Below are 18,258 nucleotides of genomic sequence, written 5' to 3' on the forward strand. Positions count from 1 at the left end.
AACCCCAAAAAAATAAAATCTTAAAAAAGAATCTTCACTTTCCTTCAAGGTTCCTTTTACTAACTCCTTCCCTGCCTACTATAAACACCAATTCATAGTTTATTTTAAAAATAATTTTTAAAAACAATAAACTTTTTCCAGGCACCAACCCTCTCAAAGTATGTATTATGGTTCTTTGTTGAATGTCTCATTTCCTTCACCAAATTTTAAACAGTACTTGGGTCAGGGTTGACTGAACCTCAACCATCTTTGAATCTAACAAAGTGTCTACCAGAAAGCTGTAATGCAAGCGATGCTGAGGAATGAATGCTTTTCTTAATTAAGCAAGCATACCATATTTGGGAGCCAAAATACTTAATTTTTTTACTTTTCTGAACTCTTTTCTTCAGTCATTGTCTTAAGGAGCTTCCCTGGCATTCCTTGTCCAATTCTCACCTCTTAGGTCTCCAACCAAGACCCTTTTGCTGCCTAAATCCTCCACTCAACATTATGATTACTAGGTCATGCCTGGGTTTTCTCTCTTTTCATCTTCCTAGCTCCCCAAATTTTCTTTCATTGTGTCTCATTTACATTTGAAGGATTGTGTGATTTACTGTGTTTCAAGTTCTCCCAAATGTATGTCATAGGAGGCCAAGGAAAAAGGGGAAAAAAAGAGTTAACCTGAATTTCCTTCCTCAAGAGAGCATCCTGCAGCATTTTTGTAAGATGATGCACAATATTCCAACAAATGATTTACATAAAAATGGTGAAATGGACTGACTGTATCATCATTTGAAAGATCTTGATACTGTTGAATCATGCTAACAGGTTAAAAGCTGCATTATCCTTTCCAGAGGGGAAAAAATGGGAAGAGTACCTTTAAAAATCTCTGTCAGATGTTAAAGTTATGCATGTTTATTATAGATAATATGAAAGTGTACAAAAAAAGGAAATAAAAATTAATCACAAACCTCAATTTCCTAAGGCAGAATTATTGCCAGTCTTTTTCCCTATTGTTTTAAGATAAAATTGAGATTCAATTATATTTACGATTTTGAATCTTGCTTTTTAACCTTTGTCAAGGAGCTCTTGTCTCAATGCAAAAGGATGCATTTACTAATCATGGAATTCCCATCATTCAGGAGATGCAAGTTGTGTAGATCTTTTGGAGCACGTGCGCTGGCTAGCTAGTCCTCCCCAATCATGCCCACATTTACTGCTATGATTTACCCTATGCTATGGGCTAGCTGAAACCATGCCTTGAGAGAGTTCATAAACTGTCAATCATGCCACAAATGTACGGAAACATTTGAAGGTGTGCCCAAACATTAGGTAAATCCTATTCCTCTGCAAGAAACAATTGTAAATTGAAAAGTTGTTACTCCCCTCATGGAAATGAGAATTGCGTCAAAGGTGACTGATTGGATCTCAAAAGATGCCCTCATTTTCAAGACTATTTGCTTTTATTAATTCTGTCTTTGTTGCCTCAAACCCCTAACTAACTTCGTTATCACATAGATTACTTCATTAGGAAATATTTGAGGGAGATTTGTTTACCTGAATAATTTCCTCAGTTCTTTTTCAATTTTTCATGTGGAGGCATAATCCTTCCCTCCTCTCCTTGGCCCCTGTACTCTTTCAAAATTGCAGGAATGAATTGTAAAAAGGAAGGTCCTTGTTGCTTCACACTCTTCCAAGACATTTTTTTCTAATGCTTTCCTTCCCCCCAAATAAGAATTAAAAGTGGTTTTTCTTTTGACAGCCGGTTACTAATCCCACCTTAGCAGGAAGGAGAACAGGAAGCCAGCAAAGGAATTTTCCATTCCTATGTCTCTCTTAATTTCTTTCCACATCAGGTACTTTTCAAAATCTAGACATTTCCAGTGAGTCTGTATATCTTCTTGTTTGGTCTACCAGTCACGTGTTCTTTAACTTCTCTTGTGCCACTGAGAAAACTGACTCGGCTGGTGTTCCCACTTGGAGGAGAGAGAACTTGAGACCTTTTGAGTCTCCAAAGGGAATATAACCGAAACATGATGCCTTTGCTTATGCAAACGGGATTTTTTCCTTTTGTAAAGATAAAGTTCACACAGCTAGTCCCTCAAACCACAAATCAAAATGCCTCATGTTGTATTGAGAACTACAATTTTGACTCTTAAAATAAGTTTCTACTTAACTATCTTTTGCCTGCCAAGCTGCCTTCGTCTATTCTTTCCTTCTTCCTCCATCCCCCTCCTGCCTCCTCCCTCCCTTCTTTCCTTCTTGTCTCTCCCTCCTTACTCCCTCTCTTCCTCCCTTCCTCCCTCCCTGCTCCCTTCTTTCATTTCTTCCTTTTTCTTCTGTTTAAATACTAAAGGGCTCTGTGTTTTTCACGATGTTCCAAGTCTTCCAAAATATACATAATAAGAAGCAGAGGAAAAGGAAACAATAATCAACTTGAATTTGTTTCCTCAAGTATCAATCCAGTTTAGCATTTTCATAAGATAATGAACAATAGTTCAATGAATGATTTTTTTTTTTGAATGATGAAATTATAGTTTCCCAAACCTGGTGATTTGTATAAAATGTGAACGAAATGTGTTTATGTAAGTTGATGTCATTTCAAATGAAACAATGTAATTAAGATATCTACTGTAATATGTTAAATCCTGTATAAGTAACAAACAGCATTGCTCTAAAACTGAAGTAGCCTTTTTCTGAAACTTTCCAACAGCATATTTCTACTTTGGCAATAATAATTAAGATCTAAATAAAAGTAAGAAACATTTATTGAGTGTATACTAGTAGCAGTATACTGTTTTAGATACTTTTTATGTATTATCTCATTTATTTTTCTCATTTAATCAATTCGGAAACTGAGGCAGGCATAGATATCTTGTAATATCTGCTTGAGGCCCCCCACCCAACAAGTAATGGTCCACGGATATGAACCCAGGCAGTCTGGCTGCAAAATCAGAGCTCTTAACCAATTATTTTTGCCCAAGTACCAACCAAACAAATCTTTCCTTGGTCTGAAAAATATAGGGGCTGGCCCAGTGGCGCAGTGGTTAAGTTCACATGTTCCGCTTTGGTGTCCTGGGGTTCCCAGTTCAGATCCTGGGTGCGGACATGGCACTTCTTGGCAAGCCATGCTGTGGTAGGCGTCCCACATATAAAGTAGAGGAAGATGGGCATGGATATTAGCTCAGGGCCAGTCTTCCTGAGCAAAAAGAGGAGGATTGGCAGTAGTTAGCTCAGGTCTAATCTTCCTCAAAAAAAATAAATAAATAAAAAGTAAAAAATAAATAAATAATATATTGTCTTGATTAGATATCAACAAACAGCCCCAGAGTGAATTTCATCGGCCCCTAAATGAAAGCAAAATCAAGTTATGGTAACTATAGGTCAATTTTTGCATCTCTTGTTCCAAATAATATCAACTAATGAGGAAGCTAAAAACAACCAAATTGTAATGAAAATCTCAAAATCTGAAGTTTAGATGATGTCTTTTTTTTTGACAGACTTAAAGCTCAATGTAAAGCAAGTATATCAAGTAAATTTATTTCTTGGTGTAATATTTTGTATGATTATTTAGTATGTGTTTAAGGTGTTTGCCCAACTTAGAATGATTTCTAATTTTTAATAACCCCCCTCCCTGCCTCAAGTACTCAGGGATCCACAGTGTCCCCATGAGAGCTCAAGACTTGATGAGAGATCTGAGGTGCAGACCACTGCCATCTCCTTCTTCCAGGTCCTTTCAGACCCTGACTGTAGTTCATCCCTGTTTCACATAATACATCTTAGTCCTATAATAAAGTCCTCTTTCCACCTATTTTATTTACTTGTTTAAATAAACTCAATTTCCTAGGACTTTTGGATACTCTCATAGCAAAAAATGAACACCACTAAATTACAGCAATTCCTTGAATTTTTTCACTGAATCTTACACCTGTTGTATAGTAAAGCAGGTACAGAATTAGAATTTCTGCTTTTTTTATGAAAGAGATAGAAAGGCAGGGAAGGATGGAGGGAGGAGGTAGGAAAAAGGGCAGGGCAGAAGGGAAAGAGGTAGGAAAGGATCCTCATCTTTTAGAATAAAATCTAGGCCTAGATATTTATATATTTTTTTGGAATTTAATTTCACACATGGTGCCTGAGCACCTGTCACATTCCAAGGATGTGTTGAACACCACAGTTAAAACTTGAATAAGACATGGTCCTCTGCCTGCCATTGAGGACTTATTAGCTTAGTAGGACAATACAATAAGTGTAAAAAACAACAATAACTACAAAACTGCTGGATTTTAGGTAGCGTGAATGCTTAAAATAAGCATAAACCAATTGTTATGGGATCAAAGTAAAGACAATTCCACCCATTGGTGGAGATCAGCGAAAGTTTTAGGCAGGTGGTGATTTCACAATGAGCTAATGAACTTTCAAAAGGTAGAGAAGGTTATGAATGTATTCTGAGCCTAACGAAAAGCGCAAACAAAGACAGAACAGAGAAATTTTTGGGGACACAATGGTGATACAGGTTGACTGTAGTTTGGGAGCATTTGGCCTGAATCAAAGACTGAAAAAAATGTTTGGGGTCAGATCCTGGAAGAACTTCATTGTCAGATGAGAATATTGTCCTTGATCTGGTAGGCAATGGAGAGCTACCAAAGGCCAGGTTCAGAAATGTGTATCTGCCCATATGGAGCACAAACTTGAGTGGATAAAGACAGAGTGGAGGGGTAAAAAGAAAAAAACAGAGGAATAAGTTAAAAGGAGTAAGTTATTAATGAATGTTGAAGTTAGCGGGTAGAGGAAGAATTAGGCAGATGTAAATGGAATAGAATGCCTTCATGTTTTTCAGCAGCTGATAAAACTAAGCAATAGGGGAGAAAGAGCGAAAGATAATTCTGAGTTTTCATTATCTGAGTATGTGGGAGAGATGTTTCTGAAGATGCTTCACTTCCTAAATGAGAAGAGTATTTTTCAATGACATCAACTAAGTACAAGCAGTTAATTGTAGAGGGAATATCACTGGAGAATAAGTCAGGAAACTGGATTCTACTTCTGGACTGACAACTAACCAGAGGGATGACCCCTGTCAAAACACTTTCTTTCTTGGATCTTAATTTTCTAGTATGGAAAAAAAAAAAAAAAACCTCTGGATGATTCTACAGTCTCTTCTAGGTATATAATTTTATTATTTGAACTGGTCATATTATAATGAAATGAAGCTACATAAATAAAAATGGGGATTATGTATTATTTTTGTTCTACAGTGCATACTCAGTGCCTAACGCAGTACCTGGCTCATAATATGTGCTCGATAAACACATATTTAATGATTGCATGAACAAATGAATGAATCAACAGAAGATTGTGTGCTTGTATCAAGGCAAAAGGATTGATCAATTTAAATCTTTTTTCAATGGAAATAACCATTTGAAGTTTTAGCATAAGTGGTTGTGTTAGATTCGTGTAGACACAGTCTATTTGACACCAAAAAATTATAGTCACACTTATATGGTCTTATAATCTTAAAAGTTATTTGCTATTGCTCTTATGTAAACGTTCCCAACAATTATTAACCTTCAAAATGGAAGATTTCCATACATTTTTGTACATCTCTTATTCCCATTGTCTTATTTATAGTGGCTAATACTGCACTGTATAAATTAAAGATCTAGTTAAAGCTGAAATGGAAGTACTTGCTCTGAGATTTCACAGGCTCAGAAATCTTTCATTTGGTCATGGATTTGTATAGTGTTGTTTGAAGATACAATACATCTTGAAATTTTTTTCCTGCAATAAATTGACTGACTATATTTATAATGCCCAGTTGTTTCACTACCTTGTAAAATGCAATTCAGCTTAGAAAGCAACATACTTCACATTTCAACTATTGCTTTGATTAATGCACAAGGACAAAGAATGATGGAAGTAAAACTTAGCAGAATTGTGTAGACAACTCTCTGCATACAATTATTCTAGAAAGTTTATTTTGGATTCACAATTTCTCATATCCTGACAAATGTATTTCAAAACCAAATTGCTATGTACCAGTATCTACTCTCTCTTTCTCTGTCACTTTCTCTCACTCTCTCTCTCTCTCTCTCACACACACACACACGCGCGCGCGCGTTACCAATATCTGAATATGTAGTGCTATGTAAACAAAATACTTGGAGTTGGCCCGGTGGCACAGTGGTTAAGCTCACACGTTTCACTTCAACAGCCCAGGGTTGGCCATTTTGGATCCCGGATGCGAAGATGGGCACAGATATTAGCTCAGGGCCAGTCTTCCTCAGCAAAAAGAGGAAGATTGGTGGCAGATGTTAGCTCAGGGCTAATCTTCCTCAAACAAAACAAAACAAAACAAAAACAAAATACTTGGATGATAGATTGTTTATTTCTAATAAAGATGCTTGAACGTTATATTTAATGGGGTATATACTATTTCATTCCAATCCTAATTCACTACCATTCTTGTTTCTTCTTTAAAAATTAATAAAATAATGAATTGGATATGCAAAAAGTTCCATCTATGTTATAAACTGAAACTATATTAAGATAAAATAGTACCTTAATAAGATAAACCATATCTTCAAAGATTATGTTTAATATTATCTCAAATAAGTAAATGCAGTGTATTCATTAAAATAATTTATAAATCACAGAGAGTTTTTTTCTGTAAATTTAGCTCAAATTAAAGCAAAGATGTAATTGCATTGTTTATCCACAAAGTAGTTTAATAGGTTCAGTGTTAGAGATCATTATGTTCCTAACAATGAATTTAGAATGTGGTTTAAATGAATCCATTCTCCCCTCTTACGCAAATTGATATCTCTGTGAAGTGGGGCTTTGTAGAAGAAGGAAATGTCACCGTGCGTGCATGTGTGTGTCCCCGCTTTAATTGAAAAGCTAAGGAAGTAATGAAATAACACTCCTGTTGGTTATAGGAATAGAATGTTCTTGATAGAGTGGGATGGTTGGGTTCTCTTGAAAGTAGGAAATAGGAACATTAGCACCATGTTTCTGATTACTGAGACCGTCTATTTTTCTTTGCCTGCCCACAGAGCAGAAAGGCATACTTTGTTCTAACAGGACAGAATATGCAAGATTGATTTTCTTCTTCCCTTTGAACCAATTTTCACAAACTAGAACCCAGTGAAAGAAAACACAGGGCTCCCCAAATGCATATTGAAAAGTAATCCATTTTTCACTCATCAGATAACAACACTTAATGGCTTGGGTAACCCAACTTCGCTTTCCTATGGCTTTAATGAAAAGACCCGTTCATTCCATTAGGAAATCAGTGAGATGAATTGTAATGAAAAAGCAAGATGCTTTGCCAGGATTTAGCAAAGGCCATGAATAGCCCAGCTTAAAAGTTGAACTTCTTGTTTTCCTTCCTGTGTGGCTCTCTTTGAAAAGGCAAGAAAATGGTCCATTTGGTCTTTGGAAAAGCCATCTCAGAATATGAAGCACTGCCAACTGGTTAGGTTCATCCTAGGTAAATGAAGCCATGGGGGCATTAGGGATAAAATGACCAGAGGACAAATTTGAAAATGATGACAAAATAACTTGTATAGATTTTCTTGCTAATGTAGTGAGGGTAGTGTAGAGATCCTATTTCACAGGAAATAGCACCTCCAGGGTACAGAGTCCCGGCACATTAAAGTGTTTGGTGCCCCACATTCCCAGGGTTCTCCGCTGCAGCATAGTAATTAGTTCTACTGTAACAGGATATATGTGTTCCTAGAAATCATTACATACTATGCATGATTCACAAAACAAAAAGAAACTTATGACTTACGTAAAAAACAGGATTGGAGAATAATTCTCAACAATTTCATCAGCAAACTGTTAGAACTAATAAATTAATTCAGTAAAGTAGCAGGAAACAAAATCAATACACAGAAATGTGTGGCATTTCTATAGACTAATAACCAACTATCAGAAAAAGAAATTAAGAAAATAATCCCGTTTATAATGGCATCAAAAATAATAAAATATCTAGGCATAAATTTAACGAAGGAGGTGAAAGACCTGTACACTAAAAACGATAAAACACAGATGAAAAAAATTGAAGAAGACACAAATAAATGGAAAGATATTCTGTGCTGATGGACTGGAATAATTAATATTGTTAAAATGCCCACAGCATACTCTGCCCCATGGCCAAGTGGTTAAGTTCACACACTCCACTTCGGTGGCCCAGGGTTTCGCTGATTAGGATCCTGGGTGTGGACATGGCACAGCTCATCAGGCCACGCTGAGATAGTGTCCCACATGCCACAACTAGAAGGACTCACAACTAAAACATACAACTATGTACTGGGGGGATTTGGGGATAAAAAGCATTAAAAAAAAGAATAAGATTGGCAATAGCTGTTAGCTCTGGTGCCAATCTTTAAAAAAAACAAAATGTCTGTACTAGCCAAAGCAATCTACAGATTCAATGCAATCCCTATAAAAATTCCAATGGAATTTTTCACAGACCTAGAACAAATAATTCTAAAGTTTGTATGCAACCAGAAAAGATCCCAAATAGCCAAAGCAATCTTAAGAATGAAGAACAAAGCTGGAGCTATCACATTTCCTGATTTCAAACTATACTACAAAGCTATAGTAATCAGAACAGTATGGTATTGGCATAAAAACAGATACACAGATCAGTGGCACAGAATTGATAGCACAGAAATAAACCCCCACGTTAATGGACAATTAATTTGGAAAAAAGAAATTACAATAGTGAAAGAACAGTATATTCAATAAATGCTGTTGGGAAAATTGTACATCCACATTCAAAAGAATGAAGACCACTGTCTTACACCATACACAAATATTAACTCAAAATGGACTCAAGACTTGAATGTTAGATCTGAAACCATAAAATTCCTAGAAGAAAACTCAGGCAGTATGCTCATTGACATCAATCTTAGCAACATCTTTGGGGATCTTACTCCAAAGGCAAAGGAAACAAAGCAAAAATAAACAAACGGGACTAAATCAAACTAAAAGCCTCTGCACAGTGAAGGAAATCATCATCAAAATGAAAGGAAACCTACTGAATGGGAGAAGATATTTGCAAATCATATATCCAGCGAGGGGTTAATATTGAAAATATGTAAAGAACTCGTACAACTCAACAACAAAAACGCAAACAAACCCAGTTGAAAAACGGGCAGAGGATCTGAACAGACGTTTTCCAAAGAAGATATAAGATGGCCAACAGGTAAATGCAAAAAATGTTCAACATCACCAATTATTAGGGAAAGGAAAATCAAAACATCATTGAGATACCACCTCACACCTGTTAGAATGGCTATTATCATAAAAATAAGAAATAAGTGTTGGAGAGGATGTGGAGAAAAGGGAACTCTTGAACACTGTTGGTGGGAATGTAAGTTGGTGCAGCCATTATGGAAAACAGTGTGAACATTCCTCAAATAATTAAGAATAGAACAACCATATGATCCAACTATTCCACTTTTGTATTCTTATCCAAAGAATACAAAAACACTAATTTGAAAAGATATATGCAGCCCTATGGTCATTGTAGCATTATTTACAATAGCCAAGATATGGAAACAACCTAAGTGCCCTCAATGGACGAACAGATAAAGACAGATAAAGAAGATGTGTATATATATATATATGCATGTGTATATATATGTATGTATATGAAGATATGTATATATATATATATATACGCACAAAGAAGAGGTACACAAACACGCACACACACACACACACACACACATATACACAATGGAATATTACTCAGCCATAAAAAAGAATGAACTCTTGCCACTTGCAACAACATGGATGAACCTTGAGGGTATTTTGCTAAGTGAAATAAGTCTGACGGAGAATACAATTTCAGTCATATATGGAACCAAAAAAAAAACAAGACAAATGAACAAATGAAACAAAAACAAAGTCATAGATACAGAGAACAGATTGGTGGTTACAACAGGCGAAAGAAGTCAGGGGTAGGCGAAATGGGTGAAGGGGGTCAATTGGTATGGTGATGGATGTTTAGACTTTTGGTGGTGATCACTTTGTAGTGTATACAGATGTCAAATTATAATGCTTTATACCTGAAACTTAAAAAGAAAAAATTTAGTCAGCAGCAAGTTAAAACAAATGAGAACCTGATAAAGCGTGGCACAGTTTTACATATGGTCAATATTAAGGAATGCATAAATGCGATACAAAACATGGTACTTTGCCATGCAAAAGGCCTGAGGTTTACTTGTGGAAGTGGGCATTGGAAGAAAGGTTTGCAGCTTGTGAGTTATTGTGAGATCGTGGAAGGAGGATCATCTGAAATCTGATGGCAAGTTGTAACGCCAGGTGTAAGTGGATGAGCTCATAACACATGAGGTGAACTGAGATGGCTGGTAGATGTTAGAAGTTAGAGCATGTGTGTTTTGTGTATTCCTTTAACAGTTGAGTTAGGTGCAGTTTTTTTCATTCACCTAGTGTTTCTTGAGGACAAAATCACATACAGGCAAATAAGAATCTTGCTCAAACTGCTTTATGCTCAATCAAACACATGTTGTGTTCAAATGTTTCTCAGTATATCAAGTCCACTGGAACTAATTTGCATTTTAAAAACAAGTGTTATAGCAGAACTGACTGTATATTCTCAGATTCTACTTATTTAAGACCTAAACAGTCAAATGAAGAGTTAAATCTTTTCTTAAACCCGTGGAGATTTCCAGATAACTGTTCAGTGTTGTGTTGATGTATTAAATCATTCTACCTCTATATTTTTCACCTGTCCCCAATAATACCATTTATCTCCTCATACTAGAGGACCTTAAATATGGTAGTAGAGTTGAAGAAATTGTTCAAGAACTTCTTTTCTTCTTACATGATGGAATGCTTTATTGATTAGATTATGTTATCCTTCCAGCTCATCTTCCATCTTTTATCCTAGCTCTGGTTATTTAATTCTTCTATTTGTTTCAGATCTTAATCACAGTATTCTATAGCATATCAACTTACTACTGTTAGAGTCTGAAAATTTATCCAGCAATTTCTTACCTTTGAAATGTTCTGTTCTTTTTTCATTTAAAGTTGGATTTTATTGTTCTTGATTTGTGTTTTGTCCCCCAATTCTATGACCTTAGTCCACTTACATAAAACACCAAAGCAAATGCTTTTTAATATATCTCATCTGGTTTTTCAATAACGTTCAGAGTTCAGAATCTTCTCTGTCTAAGAATCTTATTCACTCTTTGGAAAGAATTTTACAAGGATCCAACGTAAATATAAAATGACAGGAACACCCATACCAGGCTTGGCCTCTTTTTCATCATGTTTTTAGCTCTCATCCAAGAAAACAAGCTATAAAGCATACACACATATGTACATTGCATATCTTCTTGTAAACATCCCTTCTATGATTAAATTGATTCCTGAGGAATTGGCTGAGACAATCAGTACCAAAGGTCACCTTCAAAACTTCCTGTGCCCCTGAGAATGTTTTGTGTTGATAATATGTATTAATTTTATAGCCACTTAAGAAAACCTCTTTTATGTCAAACCAGAAACAGAGAGCCAAGATTAAAACAGGGGGAAAATCCCACCACCTGTATAGAATCAAGTGAATGCCGATTTCGGGACATAAAATAAAGCTGAGTTTCGAAAGATCCACTGAAAGTCTCAATCTCTTGATAGTTTATCCCAAAGCCTACAAACAGAAAGCTGTGCCATCCAGGGACAGGCCATGTATTGATCTGGACAGGATGATAGACGAGGAACAAGGGAAAAGAGCCAGGTCTGGAATCACACACAAAACAATACAGAGGAAATGGATTCTCATTGCTAATAAACCTGCTAAACAGAATTCATTTGCCATTTTAAAAAAAGGAAATAGAAATTTTAGAGAACTTTTTAAATTCTTCACATTTAGGGAAAGATGTTTCTTAAGTTTCTTGATTATAAATAAGTAAATCTCTATCAATTAATCAATCTCAGGCCCTTCCTGGGGAACTTTGCTTGAATCCGCAAATGAGGATAACATGTCAGAACAATATTTGCTTTCAAGAGTTAAAAGGAAATCAGCAGATGTTTCATACAGGGAACATGATTTTATTGAAGGTATTAAACCCTCTTACCTATACTTCTTTGAAGCCAAATATTTCATTTCCTTGATGGAATTAATATATTTTGCTTCCTCAGAGGAGCACAAGACAACTCCATAAACCAGAGATGGCTGGTGAGTCACTTTTCTTTTTTTCCCCTCTAGACATCAGAGATTATCAAAGGCTGAAGTTTGAATGTTGTGTAACTGTCCCAACCCTCCCAACATTGCTCACTAGATTTTTGAAGTTTTAAGCCGAGAAGGGAAACATGTAAAAAAAATCAGATTCTTTTTAAAGTGGTAACTCAAATTACCAATGCTCTACCCTTATTGAGTTACTGTTGTCATATTCTACATGCGCTACTTCTCTCATATGATTGTAATTACCAATATAACCAAGCTATTAGAGTATGGCATCATGGCCTGCCTATAATAGTGCCTAAGGTGATTTATTTTTTTCAAAAAGAGAGCTACAGATGAATGAACCGTAGGGATTCAAGAGGCAGAAACTGAATTGTGCAGTGTACTCGATTTGGCAGCACAGTCTCAAATCCGCTCATTTGGCCCAGCTCAGATATCGGTAACTGGAGGAGAGTAGAGAACAGTAATCAGTTGAAAATACTTCTGTCTGATCAGTTCTAAGCTTGTGACAGGTGATGTGCTGTATAGATTCTTGGGGGAAAGGAGGCAAGAAATGAGAAGAGCCCAGTGTTAGGAATAGCCAATTGAAACTCCCAAATATAAGTGTAAGTTATTTGAGTATAAAGGAAAAAGGAAAAGAAATAGCATACAACTGGTGAAAATACATATCCCCAGGGGTTATCATTTCTACTCCAGTAGATTTTTTTGTTTGTTTAATTCGACATGCATGTTGTTTTTAATTGCTAATTTCCCCACTCATACTCAGCTTCAAGTACCGGTACCTCTAAAAAGCAAGCTGTACTGAGTTCTGCCTTAGAATACTGTGATCTTGAATGATTTGCTTGTTGCCACTACCTGAAATCTGCTGACGTTCCACCTACTGACTGGTCTTCTGGTACTTTAAAACTTGTCCAGATAGAGGGTGAACTTTCTATTCTTTTCTGGTTACTATATTTTGGTCAGTGCCTCCCTTTCAAATAGGTTAGTTCCATAGACAGGTTAATTCCTCAACACAAGCCCAGTCCATCATTGGTTTCCTGTACTTTCATTTGGGCTTAGAAAAGGAAAATCAAATGTGATTGCAGAATATAGATCGGGTGCCTGATATATAGCCAGCACTTCGAAAAATCAGTGAAACAACGCATTAATGAATTAATTTGGCAAAGTCAAACTGTTGAGTCATCTGAACATGCAGACATAGCTTGGGCTACGACAGCACCAATTTCCATGTATCATGATATAATAGGAAGCAAACTGCTATCATTTCCCTCAAATTAGTCAGGAATGGACAAAACAGCTTTTACTAATAACCATGTCTGTGGCATGCCTCTGCAAAGAAGAAAGTGCATAAAGGGAACCAGGGGAACCAGGCATTTCGCCTCTGGGGTACATGATTATGATATGTGGTTATGATTCATTCTGCGTGATACATGGGATGAGCTTTCCCAGGATCCAATCAATTGTCCCAGAAAAACATTAAAAATACCATATACATATATATACAGTTATGCACTGCATAATGACATTTTGGTCAACGACAGACCACATACATGACAGTGGTCCAATAAGATTAATACCATATACCCTAGGTGTGTAGTAGGCTATACCATCTAGGTTTTCGTAAGTATACTCCATGACATTCACACAATGACAAATTCACCTAACGATGCATTTCTGAGAACATATCCCCGTTGTTAAGCCATGCATGACTGTGTGTATATGTATAGTTATTTTTTTGTAAAATATAACTCTTGGGGGAAATGCTTTCCAAAACAAAATATAAGGTAAATTCTGGATCATTTCACTAAATCTCATCAACCAGTTGACATTTCTGTGTTTTAGAGGGTATCCATATAGTTAGTAGGAACTAACTTGGTGTGGGAAAATAGGAGGTGCTTATTAAATGAAATAAAATTGAATTTTACACTGCTGAGGAGAAGACAATTTGATTACATATTTTGAAAAACATTCATCTTAAAATTGAGAGATTTACCCTGTGGTCTCAATTTTGCCGCTTACTAATCTGTGACCTTGAGATATCATTTAACTTTCCTTAGCCTCAATTTTTCATATGTAAAATTAAGATGAGCAAAGTCAAACCTAAGATTCTCTCCAGCCTAGAAATTCCATGATTCTTGAAGAAGTCTTTGTTACGTTCCTATAATTTATTTATAGTTTATTGTTCCATGAGATCAAACTAGAACTTTAAATAGACACCTCTTTCTCCTTTGCTTTCTTTTTAATGTACAACCCAATTATCATACCATTTTTAATTTAATGGATTTGAATGAAATAAGCCAAGTTATTTCACCTTGAAGGTCACTGTATAATATATAATCCTGATATTCAGTAATATTGCTGGCCTGTGATATACTAATCAGTCCTATCTCTGAACATAGAGTTACAAATCTGTACATTGCAATTCAGGCATAGAATTTTTCTCTACAGTAAGTAATATAGTGTCTCGATGAGGTGAGTTAGAAATGTTTTGGGTTTGAGTACAAACGGTTTTAGGTAAAGTATATAATCTATACATGGAGCCTGCTCCCTTAGTTTGTCCCAAGTTGGAATGGGATGCTGATGGTGGTATTTGGAGCTATGGAAATATGTGTGCTCTTATTAAAAATGAAGCAGGGTTCTGTCATAGAAACACATCTATCTTGCACCTAGATCCTGGTCATTTTTGTTCCTGACCCTTTACTATTTGTTAGGTTGGTCAGTGGGCAAAAGGAAGTTGTTCCAAAACAACTAGATGGAAAAATCATAAGCTTAGTGAAACCTGAGAATTGTTTGAACAAGTGCCACATGCAGCAAGTTAACGGTGCCCAAACCAGATTGAAATGAAGTGTCATCTGTGTGTTACAGGGGATTTAAGTATATATATTATGTTAATTGTCATCCATCCAACTTCCAAAAAGCAACACCTGCTCTGTATGTAGAAGGAATTAGTGCCTCTTACTTCAAGCCAGTCTTGCAGGCATCAAAGATGAATAGAGTAGAATCGCTAAGCTGCAGAATCACCAAAACTGCATCTTCATCTCCTTTATTGTTACGGCACTGTAGCTCACTCACTCTGTAGGGAGCACAGTTCTCTTCTTCAGAGCTAATTCTAATAACTACACTAACACTGTGCTAATAATACTAATTCCAACAATGTGAATTTACCGTTCAGCCCAGTACACCAAGGAAAACAATAACACATCCTGTCACAGTTCTTTTGGTCTTTACCTTAGTTAAATAACCATTCATAAATAATGAACCCTCTCATGATGCATTTGAATTTCCTCGTTCTAGGTATTTTCTGAGGAAAAGCTTATATCACGACAAAAGAACAGAAATGAGGTTTGTTCTGTATGTCCTTATTTTTCTTCCCAAATAGATACAAATACATTATTGCCGTCTAGTTAAAAGAGAATCCGTGGGGGCAAAATCCACAAGGGAACAACCATCTTGAGCTATTAATAGCAGCTACCTCCTCTGTAGCGTTTGCTAAAGGTCAGGCAGTATGTTAAGCACTTTAAGTGTGTTATCTTATTTAATCCTTATAACCTCATGAGTCAATACAAAATTACCACTCCCATTTTACAAATAAAAATATAAGCCTCAAAGAAGTTGACCTCAATGTCATACAGCTGGTAAGAGTCCCAGGTTCTCTTTATCACTGGCCTTCCTCCCGCCCATATGATTTGCATGTGGTACTTGGGGCAGACTAGAATTGAACTTGCTGGTCTCTTCAATCTAAATGAGAAATTTCCTCTCAAAATCGATTTATTCTAGGTGTTCTACAAGGAAGAAAATGCACACCGGTAGAGCCCAAGTATTGACTGAACATTATTTGTCCTAGATGTTGGAATTATCCTGAGAGTAAATAGGAAATAGAATATGCCAAACTTCTTATCAGGTCTCATCTTCATCATGAGTAGGCCAATATGTTGTATTAGTTATTTTTCTTCTTTGAATTCTACCATTTCCTTAAAAACACTTCTTTTCCTCTGAGTATTAGAATAGAGCTTACATTGTCACACGAGTGATTTGCATGATTATCATAAGAAGACACCAAGTTCTCTTCAACTTGGCAGTCTTACTGGAGGTCAGATGGGCACTTCATTCATTTCCTGAAATTACTCCGAGCCCTTGAAACTGATACTGATCTGGAGTTCCTGGATGTTCTGAACACCCAAACCACAATGAGATTGTGGAAAGAGAAAGTCACAAACTGGTTCTACGGTATTACCCTAACGGGAGTTTCATCTGATATTATAATGAACAAGTTGAAATTCAAAAACTTGACAAAATCTCCGTAAAGACTAAGAATTATAAGCCTTCTAGAAAGGTTATGATCACCCTCACTTCAAAATCTACAGAAGTTACCCAGCTTCATTCTTTCCTTAACTATATTTTAATATTTAACAATCCTTTTTGGTGACTCCTCCAGAGGCTCACTTCCATTAAAAAAAAATCGATTCCACATTTTAAATCTCACTAGAACGTTTCCTTTAACATTCTATTTTCCAAGCTAAGCCACTTTGTGTTATTGTAATCATGGGTAAAATGACCAAATTTTGTGGGGAAAAAAATCAGGATATGTTGTCCAACAGAATGTGTTTCTGATTTATGAGTTTACTTCTGAATAAACAAAATTTGATTATCCTTATAATGAATTGCCTTTATTGAAAAGCATACGAAGGCACATAGGCAGACTGCCATAGAAAACCTGATTTGCATGGTCATGGGCCATCTTTCCTAATCATTAAACAAAAATAATAATCTCTACTATGAAAAATCCATAAAGACTCAGCAACCTCAATATCCTAACTAACTTCTTAATGATACTTTGAACAATGACATTCCAGGAAGATGGGTTCCACAAATCACTGAGAGCAATAAAAAACTGGGGAGGGAGAAAGAGCATGGAGGACCAAGAAAACAGAATCTGCTCCACACTAGAAAAACTGTCCTCTTTCTCCCTTTCCTTTTCAAAACAATTTTTCCCTCTTGTCTTTCTCTTTCCTCTGCCCAGTGCTCCCTCCTAAACTTCCAAACTCCTGGCTGAGGTCTAGATATAATTATAAAACACACACACACAGCAGTGGCCAGTGAGGTGGGAATGTCCACACCTTAAACCTCACAAGAAACATTTATAACAAAAGGAACTTATGGACGCAAATGAAAGTTTGTTTGTTAAAACTGTGCCCATTCCAAAGGACAAGCTTTTGAAGCTTCTTACTCTCCTTTACACTACCGAGTTGACTTAGACCACCAGAGACCAGAACTCAGGAGACCCTTGAAAATTAAAGGTCGTTAGCCCCACACCACCTACTGTTCCCTGTTTTTACATCTCCAAGTCTTAGCAACTCCGTCCTACTCCTGACTCAATTAAAGGGCCAGTCATAAGGGACAGAACATACTTGTAGTATGAAAATGGATTAGTTTTGTCTAATTGAGAAAGTTTAAAGTCTAGAACAGGTAGGTACACTGACCCATTGACTCACTAGAGGCCCCTACAGCCTCTATAAACCCTCCCTTCTTCCCAGGCAAAATGTGTCCTTTCATAGCACATTGTTCGAGGCTCAATGATCACACTTGTAACTACAAATTATGATTATTTGTACGCACAGCTCTCTTCCCCATCACACTGTGAACTTCTCAAGGCCCTGTCTCTATCATTTTGCAATCCACTGTCCACTTTCCTCTGTCTCTCTAACCCTTCATGGTAACTGAGAGATAGTAGGCATTCCATATTAGTTTTTTAAATAAATATAAAAATGAATGAATAAATGACTTTTGGTTGCCCTTCATACAAATTAACGCCTTGTCCCTAAGGAAAAATATGGCGTATGTTATTTTGCAACTATATTTTATCTGAAAGTAAGTAGGCACCGTAAGATATGAATTACTTCCTCAGACTGATCTTATTTACTCTTTCTACTATACTATGAAGGAAAGGCTCCAGGCTTCCTGTTTGCTACAAGCCAACCTGCTTGCCTTCTGTTGCCTTTCTTAGCTTGCCCTCAGGTCCTCAATGACTCCCTTCACACAGAAATACAGGTTCATACTTTGGTGTA

This window comes from Equus caballus, chromosome 11 (genome assembly GCF_041296265.1).
Source record: "Equus caballus isolate H_3958 breed thoroughbred chromosome 11, TB-T2T, whole genome shotgun sequence".
In the NCBI taxonomy this organism is placed as follows: Eukaryota; Metazoa; Chordata; class Mammalia; order Perissodactyla; family Equidae; genus Equus; species Equus caballus.